We start from the raw sequence: 14,228 nt of genomic DNA on the forward strand, positions 1-14,228 counted from the left end.
GCGTACTGAGGAAATCCTGAACTAAAAATTCTTCTTCAGAGGTTCACTTGAGAAAAATTTCACCTTGAATGATGATTATAAACAAGGACTTTACTTGAGCGAATGCTTAAGATATTTCTCAATTTTCGTGACGATAATGAATTCCGCTAATGAATTCCGCCAAAAATGTGTTACAGTTATTTAGAATTAAATTTGTATCGTCACCTAACACTAGAGTTTTTAGCTTGGATAGAAAAACCCTTATCTATTGATCGTTGTGCGAATTATGGATTATATTCATTGTACTTTTCAAATATTTAATCTAAAAGATCTTGTTTTAGAAAATAGTGTCCTAAAATAATCAGATCCTTTAGAAAAAAAAAACCCTTTTATCAAACAAAACAAGCAATTCAATCAGCTTTCATATGTACCTAACCCTCTACGTATGTCCCCAAATAGTCATTAAACTAATCGTCCAGCACTTTGCCTTTGGGTGAAAATTTCAATCAAATTCACACGTTTAATTGAAATGCACCTATCGCCGAGTGATAGAAAAAAATAAATACAATCTCTCATTTTATTTTTTTGTTTTTGTCATTTATCTAAACAAAGTCCCATTCAAATTCACTTCCTCTGTGATGTGTTGTGTGGATCTATTCAATCGGAATTTCAAATTTATGTATATTTTATCAACGCTCGTGGTATTTGAATTTGTTTTTTTTATTATTTATTCTTTATATTTGAAGTTTTTTTTTTGTTTTGTATTTTATTTTCTAAAGTACAAAGTCATGGAATTTTCTAAATCCGATGTAGCATATTTGTAATCAGTCATGCAAAATGCCCACAACATTCCTGCCAGGCGTTATACGTTCTTCAAACAACAAAAATATTTGTCTAGTCACTCAGTTATTTTTTTTTTTTTTATTTCTAAAACAAATCCTCATATACATAACCGGCGGCTTAGTGGCGGGAACTCAACAAAAAAGTTCTAACAAAACAAAACAAAAATGAAAAAAAAAATATGCTCACATACAAAAAAGGACAAGCGATGCAATGAGGACATCCACAGACATATAGAAAATAAAATAGTTGAACATATTGCAAAATGAACCAGAAATAAAAAAATATAAAAAGAAAATCACTTATAAATAAACATAAAATTCATGTATTTAACTTGCCTAATCCGAATTCAAAAGAGTCATGAAGATGTGATGTGCTGGCGCATATTTCCTAAAATACTAGTAAAAAAGAAATGATGAGGCTTGAAAGTATTATACAAAAAAAAGTAGTAGTCAAAAATATAAAAATTAGGTTACTGTTTTTTGTTGCCAAAGTTATCATCAAAGAATTTGAAGTGGTAACATAATCATGACAGTACATAATTTGTTTAAAAGAGGTTAAGGTGAACTGAGGATACAAATTAAAATAATGTATAGTTTAATTTTTTTTTTTAGCTAAGCTTTGTTTATTTTTTGTCAAGACGTTCTTGACAAGATGTGAAAAAAGTTAATGATAAGCACTGAAATTTGATGCAAGCATTGTAATTTAATGTATCTTTGAGAAAGCTAAGAATGAAGCGCATTACTGAAAAATTTTTGGTCACTACGGCGTATACGTTTTTTTTTTAAGATTTAAAAAAGATAGTCATAAGCACTGAAAATTGATAAAAGCACTGCAATGTAGTGTATTTATCTTTTTAAAAGCCGGTTACTATGGCGTATACGTGTTTTTTTTTTTTAATTTAGAAAAAGATCTGAAAAAAAGTAATGATAAGCACTGAAAATTAATGAAATTTCTGCAATGTAATGTATCTTTGTTTAAATGAAATGCAGTAAAGAAAAGCTTCTAGTCACTACGGCGTATACGTGTTTTTTTATAGGAATTTCAACAAAAAAGTCTAGTAAACTTTGTGATTCGTTATTAATACAACTCCATGTTTTCTTCTTGACCCATTTATTTTTAATTTGTATTTATGTATATCCTTATGTCAAAAATAGATGTCATCCAAGACATTAAAATTTAATCCTGTTCTCCTGTATTATGGCTCGTTACAGACAAATACAAGATTACAAATGTGTTTACAATGTGTTTTTAAAAAGGAGGAACTTGCAGTAATTAAAGTTCAAATCTCTATCCCAAGTAATTGGACGATAGCAGTCTTTTAGTTTTCCTTACTTCTTTTATGTGACCTCGAAGAGACAGGTAAATTAAAGTTGGAGCGTTAGCTATACATTTGTATGTTATAGCCAAGGTCTTATGTTATATTTTTTAACATTCATTTTTTTATGAGACGATACAATTGACAACCCAATTCTTAAGTTGTATTTAAGTATTTGACTAAATAAAAACGAAGTGAGTTTTTAATTTCATTTTTAATTCACTTAGGTAACTTTTTTCAATCCCAAAACAGTTTTGAAATGGTTATAAAAATGTCCTCATAACTTTTTGTCTCAGTAACAATTCAGATTTAATTAAAAAATATTTCAAAATTGCTTTTAGAAAATAGTCTGCCACCAAGTTGAACCTAGCCTAACGACATCATCCACAAGGATAAAAAAAAAAGAAAAGATGAAAACTGTCAAGGGTTATAAAACTTCATCAAAAGAAAAATCTTTTTTACTTCGTTAAAATAAATTTTGGCAATTTCCTTAAACTGACTAAAATGAAAATCTAAATTGATTTAAGCTTTACAGTAAAGACTTAAGTAAAAGATCCCGCATATCGCGTGATCTCTCCTCCACCCATCTCCACTTCAAAAGCCCGCACATTAGCATATCTTAATTTTAATGACTCCATCATCACATCATAAAACTTGCACACAAAAGTATCTATCTATATAATGTATGTACTTTACAATGTACATATACACCTACTACAACATATTATATTCATGGTCCTTGGTTTGGTCTTTATAAAGAACTTTCTTCTTCCAGAATTTAGATTACAATGTTACGAGATGAGGTCTTGGCATCTTGGTCCTTATATCCACACAATTGTGAATAAAGGGATTTTTCGTCTTCTCTCTAACAATGAACACAAAGATTGCATAGTGCACATTAAACAGAGAGTTAAGAGAGAGAGTTTTTTTTTACTTGGAGCACCATATGTGTATGAAGGTATGTGTGAAATGTGCAAAGTAACAAAGTTTTCTAAAGGATGAAATAATCCTTTCGCTTCATAGGAATTTGGGTGTTTTTTTTTTTTTCTTCTAACTTTCTATTCTCTTTTTATTTGCTACAAGCATGAGTCCACAAATGTTTTGCCCTCTAATCGAAAGAAATTACTGAAAACTTTATTTATCTTTCAGTTTGATGGTTTAAACGTATTTTCTTAGTTTTTTTTTTTTCTTCCTTTTTTCTTCATTTTAGTTGGAGTTTGGTTGGAAATTTATTTAATTAAACGTTTCTTGGTAGGTATAATGAACTAAAATAGAAAGAAAAAAAATAGTTTTTCCATTCCACACTGTCTCAAGTCTTTGATTCTTTTTTTCCTCTTTGGCACGTGAAATATATTTTTGTCGTTTTTTTTTTCTTCTTTTGAATTCTTATAGAGTGATTATGAACACTCCAATGGAACTTTAGTGGAAATTCTTTGAATGCAATATACTTTTGGGCGTTTTTTTTTTAGTTCTTCCAATTTTTGTTCGTTAAGTTTAACATAAGATATCGTTTTCATTAAGCCAAATATTTTCGTTAGTATAGTTTTTTTTATAATAAAATAGAGCGGCATTTTCAAAGCGTTCAAAGGCTTTCTGTGAATTTGAATTTTGATCATCAAGGCTTTTTACCTTTGAGATGCAATTAAAGTATTCAGAATGCACAAACCAGACAGGATAGAGGACCCCTTTATTAGAGCTTTCACATAGGATAAGTTCTTATTTATTCCTACAAAATTAAAAATGTTTGTATTCAGGATTTGTGGTTTTTTTAAGCGTCAATATATGCACAGAGACTAGAATTTTGTGTCTAAAAAGGTAAGAAACAAAACCATCTAATTGTCATATCAGAATGAAACGCATAATAATTTGGTTACTAACTGATTCTAAAGATTGGAATTTCAAAAACGAAGAACAAAATAAGCTTCACTTCACTGGGTTTGTGACATTTCAATCAAATATATTTGCTTTTCTATTTATTTATCTGCACATAACAATTGCATAATTATTTTTTTTAAATAAAGCAGCTTTCAATAAAGCACTTGCATCTTCTTGATGTAATGATTAAGTGAAAGAGGACTTTACAAAAAAATAGCCTTTATAGATTTAAAGGAATCTAATTAACTTTTAACCCTTGGTTGAACTTGACGATTATATCCCAAAAACTATGTAACTTTATGCTTCAATTGTTACGGGTTTTGACATGAAGTATTATGTGGTATCAAAGTGAAATCTTTGACAATAGTTTCTAAATTAAATCTATAATTACTTCTTTTCTAATAAACATCACCAAGGGAATGTCAGTTGGCACTAGGCAGTACGTTGTTGCAAAAATGTTAAAGAATTTTTAAGCTTTTTGTATTTCAAATCAATTTTATGTGAATAAACGGGTGGCAGTACACAGGTTTTTACCGACGATATGCCGCTTTTAAGATATGGAACACTTTTGCTGATCAGGTTCGGTTTTAATTTTTAATGCATTTGTTGTTCATTACAAATTAAAAAACAAATAAAAGTTTATTTTTAATGAAAAATATCGGTATTTTGCAATAAAAGTTTTATTTTCAACGCAAATATTTTTCAGTTGCAATAACATTTTTTTAATGCAAATTTTTCAAAGTGAGTCTAAATCACCTTGCTTTTATTTCAGAAACACTGCTCTTTCAGCTAAAATCATCTTATCTTAGTCGTTCGGGCTTGGTAGAGAGTCGTATGTTCTTATTCTTGCAAACTAATTAAATGCACACTGCAATAGTTGTGAGATGTAAGTCTCTAGGCTTTAAGAGATATGTAACTTTCAAGATGACAGAAGCCCCACAAGATCAAACATGAAGCAAGCTGGTATTTTTTAATTAATCCCTCTTCAATACTGCACTAAAATTTTGCTGACATCACACTTTTTCACTATACCTACTGTAGCCAGCAACATTTCTGTTGCAGTTGACCGCCTATAATTTCGAAGGGAACCTGTGAAAGTTTTCATAACATTGATTAGATGGTTTATGTGATCCGGCTACAGGGGATATTAAAAACTCGAACACCCAAACATATTTCACAAATGTACGGTTCTCAATATTTAACTTCTAAACTAAAATAGCTTAAATGAATACTTGCTGAGCTGGAAATCTTCAATTCATCGCTTGTCAATTTGAACAGCTTATTCCCTTGAACTACCAGTTGACAATTAATTAGGTAATGGTTTCACTATGTTTCGGGCGTTACATTGGAAAATTGAGGTTATACAATATTTCCTTAAAGTTAATACCTTTCCACAATATAACCCTTTAATTTATTTCTCCTAAAAGTTTCCGTTTCGCATGAAAGATTTCTATACCATAATATCCTTTCAGAATTTACCTTTCAACTTAACCGGATGTATAATTAAATGAGACACAGATTAATTTATCTGTTTTAAATTAGTTGGTGGTTTTCTAATGGGTATTATATATAACTCTTAATAAACCATTAGAAATATGTATACGAATGAGTTATGTTCGTGTATAAATACATATAGAAATTCTAAACTACTTTCAAATGCACATTATATTATGCCAGCAGATGTTATAAAATGTGTAATCCATCATTTTGACTACTGAGGTTAACTCATCGTTTAACGTTTTACACGTCCGTCAGTGTAATAATTCACACGCAAAATTCCCTCAAGGAAACGAAACGAACTGAACACAAAAGTATAATAATACCCCCTCTCATACTTCCTCCCATTTCCATCACATTTATAAGATCCTTTATTTAATCTCTCCACATTTATATATGTATGTACAAGAGTATAATAATATAACATCCTCGTAAATTACGAGAAATTGTAAATGTACAAGTATGTAGGTATATTGAGAACCTACATTATACCATCTAGAAAGAAGGTGTATTGTATAATATAACAAACCCCAATTCTCCTGACTGATTTATTGATTCGATTATAAATTTATGGCAAATAAATTAAATCAACATCCGACACGATTTGAAAAATTACTGCTTACACGAAACATCCATAACAGAGAGAGTTTATTGTTATTTGGAAATCAAGTCATTTGAATTGTCACCCGATAGCGATTTCCTTTTAAAAAAGTTCAATCAATGAAACCGCAAGAAATTACTTAACTTGAAAAAAAAATTTTCTAAAATACTTTTTTACGACACTTTGCCAATTATTATTACAAATTGCAAATGAATGACACATCTGCCACGGAAAATATATGTGGCTATTCAGCATAATGTTCTTTTTTCAAATCGAACATTAACATACCGCAAAGGTTTTTCATTTCGGGCTTCTCCAACTCTTATAAGGTTAAAATCTTTTTAGCATCATAGGTGAAATATTGGAGTCTATACATTTCCATGTATTGCCTCATCATAGGAAGCAATAAACAAATACAGCAGCTGCTATGCAGAAATGGTGCTGTATATAACACATGTCAGCTTTAGATGAAAAGTGTTTACGAAATGTTTATTATTTGCTGAATTACGGTTAGGTTATATAGGTTAAGTTAAGAAGTTAAACTTTATATGCACCTAGAATAACTGTCGAAATACATTCGAGATCAAAATGTTTTGATGTAAAATAACTTTTTTATTTTCAACTTCCTAAAAACACCAGCATTCACTTTCAAAACTGAAAAATTTCCTGCGACACTTGGCCAATTATTTTAGTTTGAAAGAATGACACATGTGCCATTTTGAATATATGTCGCTGTCAGTTATTCAGCACAAATTCAGCAGAATGTTCTTTTATTCGAGTATTGAACTGTCACATACAGCATTGAGAATTCTATATGTTTTACTGTTCTTCTTCTTCTTCTTCTTTTGCTCCTTCATCATTATGGTTAATCGAAGCCAAAACCGTGTTGGGGATCATAGGTGGAAGCTTGGAGTCTATAAATCTTAAGGCGTTACCATATTGCTTCGACACAAGCATCGAACGAACGAAAACACAACTGCTACACTATTATTATGTAGGAAGTGGTGGTGAATGGTGGTAGATATAGTGTATCGTTATAATGTGACTTGGAAATTTTTATTATTTGCTGAATTGGGATATTATGTGGTTTTGTCGGTCGTACATATAGGATACGGGCCAAGTATGTAGGTACACATGCAATTTATATTGGGTTTGGGGTTTTTTCGGGGAGGGTAAATGTGTGCGCCTAGAATGCATAATTGAGTATGATCATGGAGTAAGCGTTAGCGATGCGATATGAAGGGAATTTCAATTCCAGAATTATGCAGCAAAGAACAGCAGCAGGAGCAGCTTCTTCGTTTTTTGGCTGTGTAAAGTGAGGGTTTTTACAGATGCAGAGAAGAAGATGAAGAAGAAACTATAATACAACAACTATTCACCCAGAAGTTGCCAAATAGAGTTGTCTGTCCTATCCGCATCGCATTCATAAAGCAAATATCCATTAAGTACACACATACTCGTGTACAAGAAAATATACATCCTTTAAAACAGATTGTACAAGAAAGATGAAATGATTTTTGCCGCAAGGATTCTCTTCCTTCGTGCAGCTAGTTTGTATGTGTGTATATTTTGTCTATGATTTATTCCCTTTTGTTTGGAAAACCGTAATAAAAGACCTACAAAAAAAAGACCTGATGAAGACAAGAAAGCAGCCCAAAAAACAGATCTACAAAAAGCCTTTCCTTGCCTTTTACTCTTCTTCTTCTGTTGTTTCAGCTAGAATGAATCGTTTTTTTTTTTCGTTCTTTCTATTTTTTTTTTGTTTTTTGTATTTAAAGTTGAGCTTTGTGTTAGTTTTTTGCTATATGTTTGAATGTGTATAACATTTTGTAAACAACAAGGATCCCAGAGTCCTTATCATTATGAATACCCATTAAGATTGAATGGAGGAGGCGAAGGCATCGTGATGTGGTGATGGTGTTGGCGAGAGGAGTCTTTGATGGTTGCTGGGTGATATGCTGTCCCTAGTTGGTCCGTGTTGGGTTTCATTGGTGTTCCATTCTGAGCTGGGTGACTCTTCGAAAAGTCCTGAACAAGAGTGAAAGAAACTATCCATGGAATTCGAAATTCATTGTTGTGTTTGTTTAGTTAATTTAGACCAACTCTCTCTCTCTCTTTCTCTTCTTCGCCCTCTGATAGGGTATTGTTTTGTTGATTCACGATTTGCTAAGCTTTGTTGTTTGAGAGGAGGACGACGTCGTTTACTATCGGGGTAATGTAGTTGGTGTATCGTTTTTTGTTTTTGTTGTTTCGTTTGCTCAATTTATTATAGTTAATATTTGTTGATGGTATTTACTTGGATTGAAATTACCATTCATATAGATTAATCAGAATATGAATATAATAAAGGGCCTGGTTTTTGTTGATCCAATTATGAAACTTATAAAAGCTGAGGTATACAGTTAATGAGATGAAAAAGATAAGTTGACCAAGTGGGGAGTTGTTAGCTATTTATTAATCAAGTTAATGTTTTACCTCTCGAAGGTAGAAATTAATATTGGTAAAAGTTATTTTATCCTTCCTTAAGGCCTTTTTATATTTTAAAGGCGATTTTCTTGATAATCTTTGGTTGTGTTGGTTGTAAATGAATTGAGATATCTATGCTTACAAAAATTAAGGTAAGAGATTGGATAAAGGCTTAATAGAAAGTGTCAAAAGTTTTAGACTAAGATGGATGAAGTATGATACATTCCGGAATGGATTACACGAGGTCTCAATTTCTATTCTGCAGGGTTTTTGTTAAAATCTAGTGTTATAGGACTTTATTATTACAATTCGGAAGCTTTTTGATTGGGAACCTCTTTCCTCAACACATTTCCCGGGGAGTTTACATTCAGAATAAGACTGATTATAAAATTGAGAATATTAATCTTCAACTCAAACACTGTTTTCTTGTTATCCAGAAAGTCTGAAGCGGTTGGGTTTAACGCATTGGGCTGCTGGTAACAACCAAAATTCGCTGCTATCAACTGGGTATGATCTCATACAAATCCCGTCAAGTTCTGTCTCGAGAGGAGTGTTTATACAGTGTTGAAAAACGTTAATTTTGCTAACTCATGGTTTCAACCAGCGGCTATCAAAAAAACTATCTTTTGATGTTTAGCCTTTTACAACTTCTTGATAGCCAAACAACCTCTCAACCGCAGCTGCACCATGAACAAACATTTCTTCTTAGTCGAACTCAATGGCAAAATAATCAAAAACTACTTTTTGATCCAACTTCAGCTCCACGCAACGTTCTGCGCATTTTCCGTCAAACTGCTATTTGGCGAAGGTTCGGCTGTTCGGCGGTCAAAAAAAGATTATACTTAAAAATTTAAATTTCACTATAACTCGGTAGCTTACTTGAATTTTCTTATATTATCGTTATACATACAGTTCTGCAGCCAAACAGTTGCATTTGCATTCTTCCCGTAAATCATTTTTACCTTGACAAAACTTCAGTAATTGTGTATTACTTATAAGCTTTCCAAAAAAGCACCTCACGAATGTGAAATTCCTTTCGTAGGTCTTTTGATCACTCCTATTGTGATATTCAGAAATTCAAAGCAATCGGTTGCACATTAAACCTAGTTGAAGATTTTTGAAGTAGCCAATGTTTGTCTAATAATGAAGTATAAAAAACATTTCAGCTTTCTCTAGATCTTTTGTAATTGCCACCTTTCAAACTCGCAAATCAACAAAGTCTGCCTTCCCACATACCTTCTTGTTTATTTCGGTCAATATTTTAACACCTTTTTGCTTTTAAAATAAAAGTCATTCTAACGCAATTAAATAAACATTCTTTATCTATTTTAATTTATTTCAGATAACTCAAAAACTTTTGTCTCGAAGTTCATCACTAAATCAATTTCGATGTCAGAGTATGGCCCTATCCATACAAAAAATAAGCTCAACAGAAACCTGACGACAACAACTTTCAACCCACAAATAAATAAAACTCCTAGAATCTAAAACTGTTTACGAGGGCAAAACATCCCAACCCTCTTCCCATAGATTGTACAAACTCAGCAAAAATGTTTGGTTAAATAAATTAAACAATACAGATGACACCCCCATATCGAAAAGAGGATAACCCATACTTTGTCCTCCATTTCAAACACAATACACAAAAACCCTCAAAACCACGTGCAAAAGTTAAAAGGTAAATAATTTTCAAATTGAAATTCCGCTCGAAGGACCAATTTACGAAGGATAGGTAACGTTACCTATTATTGTTGTTATATTATAAATGTTTGCATTCTCTTTCTCATTTTCAAACGACCACACAATTGCCACAAAACAATACTTAATTTGAATTGTATTTCCATTTTAAAATTCAAAATCAGTTCATGCGTTGCCGAGTGGAAGGATTCGATGAGTGCTCCTACAATCGGAGAGAAGAGGATATATACTTAATATGAAAAACCAATGCATCATTTTAATTCAAATAAACCGTTCTTCCTAAACAGTAAACAATAATAATATCATCAATGTTCATTGGATCTCGAAGCTATAACTTTTATCCTCCATTTGCTTTGCTGATGCTGATGCTTTATGGAAATGGAGTTGGAGCTGGAGAGGACGAAATGTTTTACTGTTGGCTGCTTAAGCAGAAGAAACTATATTCCCATAAAATATCCTGCTCCTGGATATGATGTCATAAGCACGCACACTCACAATGGATTCCAATTGAATGCACAAAACAGCAGCAGAGTATGGTATGGAATTTTCACCATTACCACCACCATCCGCACCATATCGATACCGAGTGCCACCGTTAGGCCGGTTGGTGCAGTAGTTCAATAACAACAACAACAAAAATATAATACTTCTTCTATTTCGGGCTCAGAAGTGGGATAACAAATGTGGCATGGGTGTAATTTCAAAAACTCACCCAAGCTATAAATAACATGAAAATACAATAATATGAAATTCTAATACCGGAATTGCTGATTTTATCTCTTTCTCTCTGTTTTCCCTATAATATCTCTTTGTCTCTTGGTTGGTGTGTAGCTTTTTTGGTCAAAAGTATATAATTACGAAATGGCTCTATCCCAACACAACATGATACAACCATGTATAGGAGCAATGGGATGCGCGCCGCAGTGCTCGAAAAACATCAGTTTCAATTTCTGGTTTTGCGGTTTTTTCTTTTTTGCGTTTCAAAAAAACAAAAATGTTCCAAGCCAAAAACATAACAAATGAAAAGAAAAACTCCACAGAAATGCTATAAATTTCCCACAATATATCCAAAATTTAGTAGTTTTATTATGATGATGATGTAGATGATGATGCACCTCCCAGAGTGAAAATGTGTTTTATTTTTTTGTTTAAAACAAACAAAAAAAAAAACTCCAGGGTAGTATTTTCACTTTGAATATTTGAAATATAATCAGGTGATTCGAAATACTTTCGACCATTTCAAGATTAAAAATTTATAATTTAGTTTTTAGTCCTAATATTTCGAGGAATAATAGCAACAGGAGTCACGTCAAAAAATGCTGGAAATCACGCAGATAATTTACTTCTTAATTTTCATGGTAACAGAAATGATAGGTTCAAATAATGACTTTCTTTTTAAACAAATATAATCATTCAAGTGTTTAAGAAAGTTTTAAGCAAAATGTGTATGAAGCGAATAGCTATTTCCGGTTTGATAGGTGTCACTAGCATAGAAATAAATGACGATCTCTAAAGTTACTAATTTATTATCCTTGTAGGTTTTTAGGTCCAATTCGTATGTAATACTTTAAGAAACCCAATCTTCGTTAAACCCTAACATTTAACAATCCCAAAACTGACTTAAAAAACAAAGGAAATATTGACAACTTCAAATTTTCTAATAAATAACGTTGTATCCATCCCCACTATCAATTTATTGGATTTAAAATTTTGAAGCAAAAGGATTGAAATCTCAACAAAAACATAACATAAATTAACCAATTTCTAAAGATTTCAATCACCTCTAAAAATGGTTATTTTAACTATTGGGCCTTTTAAAATCTGAACTTCTTTCGAAAATCCACCTGCGTCAAAGTTAAACAACACAAAAAAAAATACAAAAAACAAACAAAAAATTCAAAACAAAGCCGCCAAAGCTCACCGCAATGTATTTGAATTTAATTGAAGAAGTTTGTGGTTCTGCATACCTAGTTGAGGTATATCAAGTCTATACATATACACAATAGTGTTATAAAATAAAGCCAGACGTTGTAAAAGAAACTACAGGCATAGAGATATATGAGAATTACATTCAGTATCCTGATGTTTATATGGAATGTGCAACCGTAACCCAGTAACATAATTGCGACTGATGCTGGCAAATAACAATCCCATTCGAGGGGCAATGACCTGGTTTATTGCGTTAGTCCGGATTATCCGCACACAAGCTCATCAATTTCTTCACTCAAGTCGAAAATTTTGAATCTCGTTGACCCAGACGCAAATAATCCCTGACCACACACTCACCAGGCGCAGGCAGTTTTCTCATCATCCCACACACTCACGTCACTCACATCACATCACAGACAAGGAAGACGAGAGAGATGGAGCTCCTTAGGACTGAATGCATGGATGCATCCAAGGAATAAATTGCTTGTGTACATGCATTTGCAACGTATGCTAGGTAAAGTATATTTTGCATGTGTATATGTTGACGACGTCTATCAAGGCACCACTAAGGCCGCAACTGGCGCATCCAACAAACGGATGCTGACATGTTGACATGATGAGCAAATGAACTGCTTCTTGTGTTGTGGTTGGCATTCCCATCTACCTCTTTCCTGTGTACTTACCTAGTCTTCAGACCACCCCAGAGCCCATTTTCTGTGAGAGGTTTAATTTGGGGTAAATTTCCCAGAAACATATTTAAATTTTCCTTGAGAATCGAGATAGTATAGGGGAGTTGGATGATTTGAGTTCTAGTTCTAGACCGTTATAGAGAGTCATTATACCTGAGTATTTTGTGAAAAAATAGTATCCTGGCCCTGGTCAGATGGGAAATGCAATTTTTTCTTTTCGTCCTTTTTGTCCTGTCGTTCATATATTTCTATTTTATTATTATCATTTCTTTCTTTTTTTTTTGCATATGGACTGTGGTCCTTTCTGTCGTCTGTTTGAACACTATGCCATCAGGGTTTTATGACAGCATCACAACAACAACAACACAAATTATGGCAAGGACTAAAGGAGTCTGTGTCATGTCATAGAGAATGGTTTCATAGATACAAAAGAACTGGGAATAGTTCGATGTTTTTTATGAGAACTCATTTTTTTTTTCGAAATCATTTTTCTCATGAAATTTTTTTCTAACAATTTGAATGAGATGCAAAGCAATAAAAATTTCGTCCTCTTGCTTGCTGTGTTCCTGGACTCACAATTTATTTAGAAAAAAAAAAGTAAAGAAAAGAAATTTTGTTTTTATCTGTCGCGGTTTTATTATGAATGAATGCAGCGTCACTACTCATCTTTTATTGGAAGATGACACCAACAACAAACAAACAAATAAATGAAAAAAAAAATAATACTTTGAAGTAGAAGAAGTCTCAAGGAATCTTTTGATACTTAAATTCTTACAAATGATGATCGTCAACCTAAAGGAAAAGAGATTCATTTCCTTGGAAAAAATACGTAAAAGTTGAGAGACCAGACAAAAAAGAAAATTTAAATATGGGGTGCGAGGGTTTTTTATTATTAAAAACCATGAAGTGGATTTACACTTCGTTTGTGATGAATTGCATCTTAATCTTTAGTTTCCTTAAACCGATTTTGATGATGTGACACATTTTTTTTATTGTTGAGTTTTTTTTTTGCATAGAGCTGGGAAAATTTAAATTATAGAGTAATGACTTGTATTTTTTTTTTACTTTCATGGGCTAGGACAAGGACTACATAGTATGAGAGTTTTATGTAGCCACTTGAAAGCTCTGCAAAAAATGATGACCAAAATATGAAAAAAGTTAAAGTAATGTTCTGAAACCATTTTTTAAGTTCATTGAACATCAAAAAAGATCATCATCTTTCGAAAATTATTGTTTTTAATAGATAATTACAATTTTCAATTAGAAAGCATGGCGCATTACGATGTCCAGAAAACAAGACACAACCTTTTATAATACCCTTCTTTCAGATGTTAAA

This window comes from Episyrphus balteatus, chromosome 4 (assembly GCF_945859705.1).
Source record: "Episyrphus balteatus chromosome 4, idEpiBalt1.1, whole genome shotgun sequence".
Classification (NCBI taxonomy): Eukaryota; Metazoa; Arthropoda; class Insecta; order Diptera; family Syrphidae; genus Episyrphus; species Episyrphus balteatus.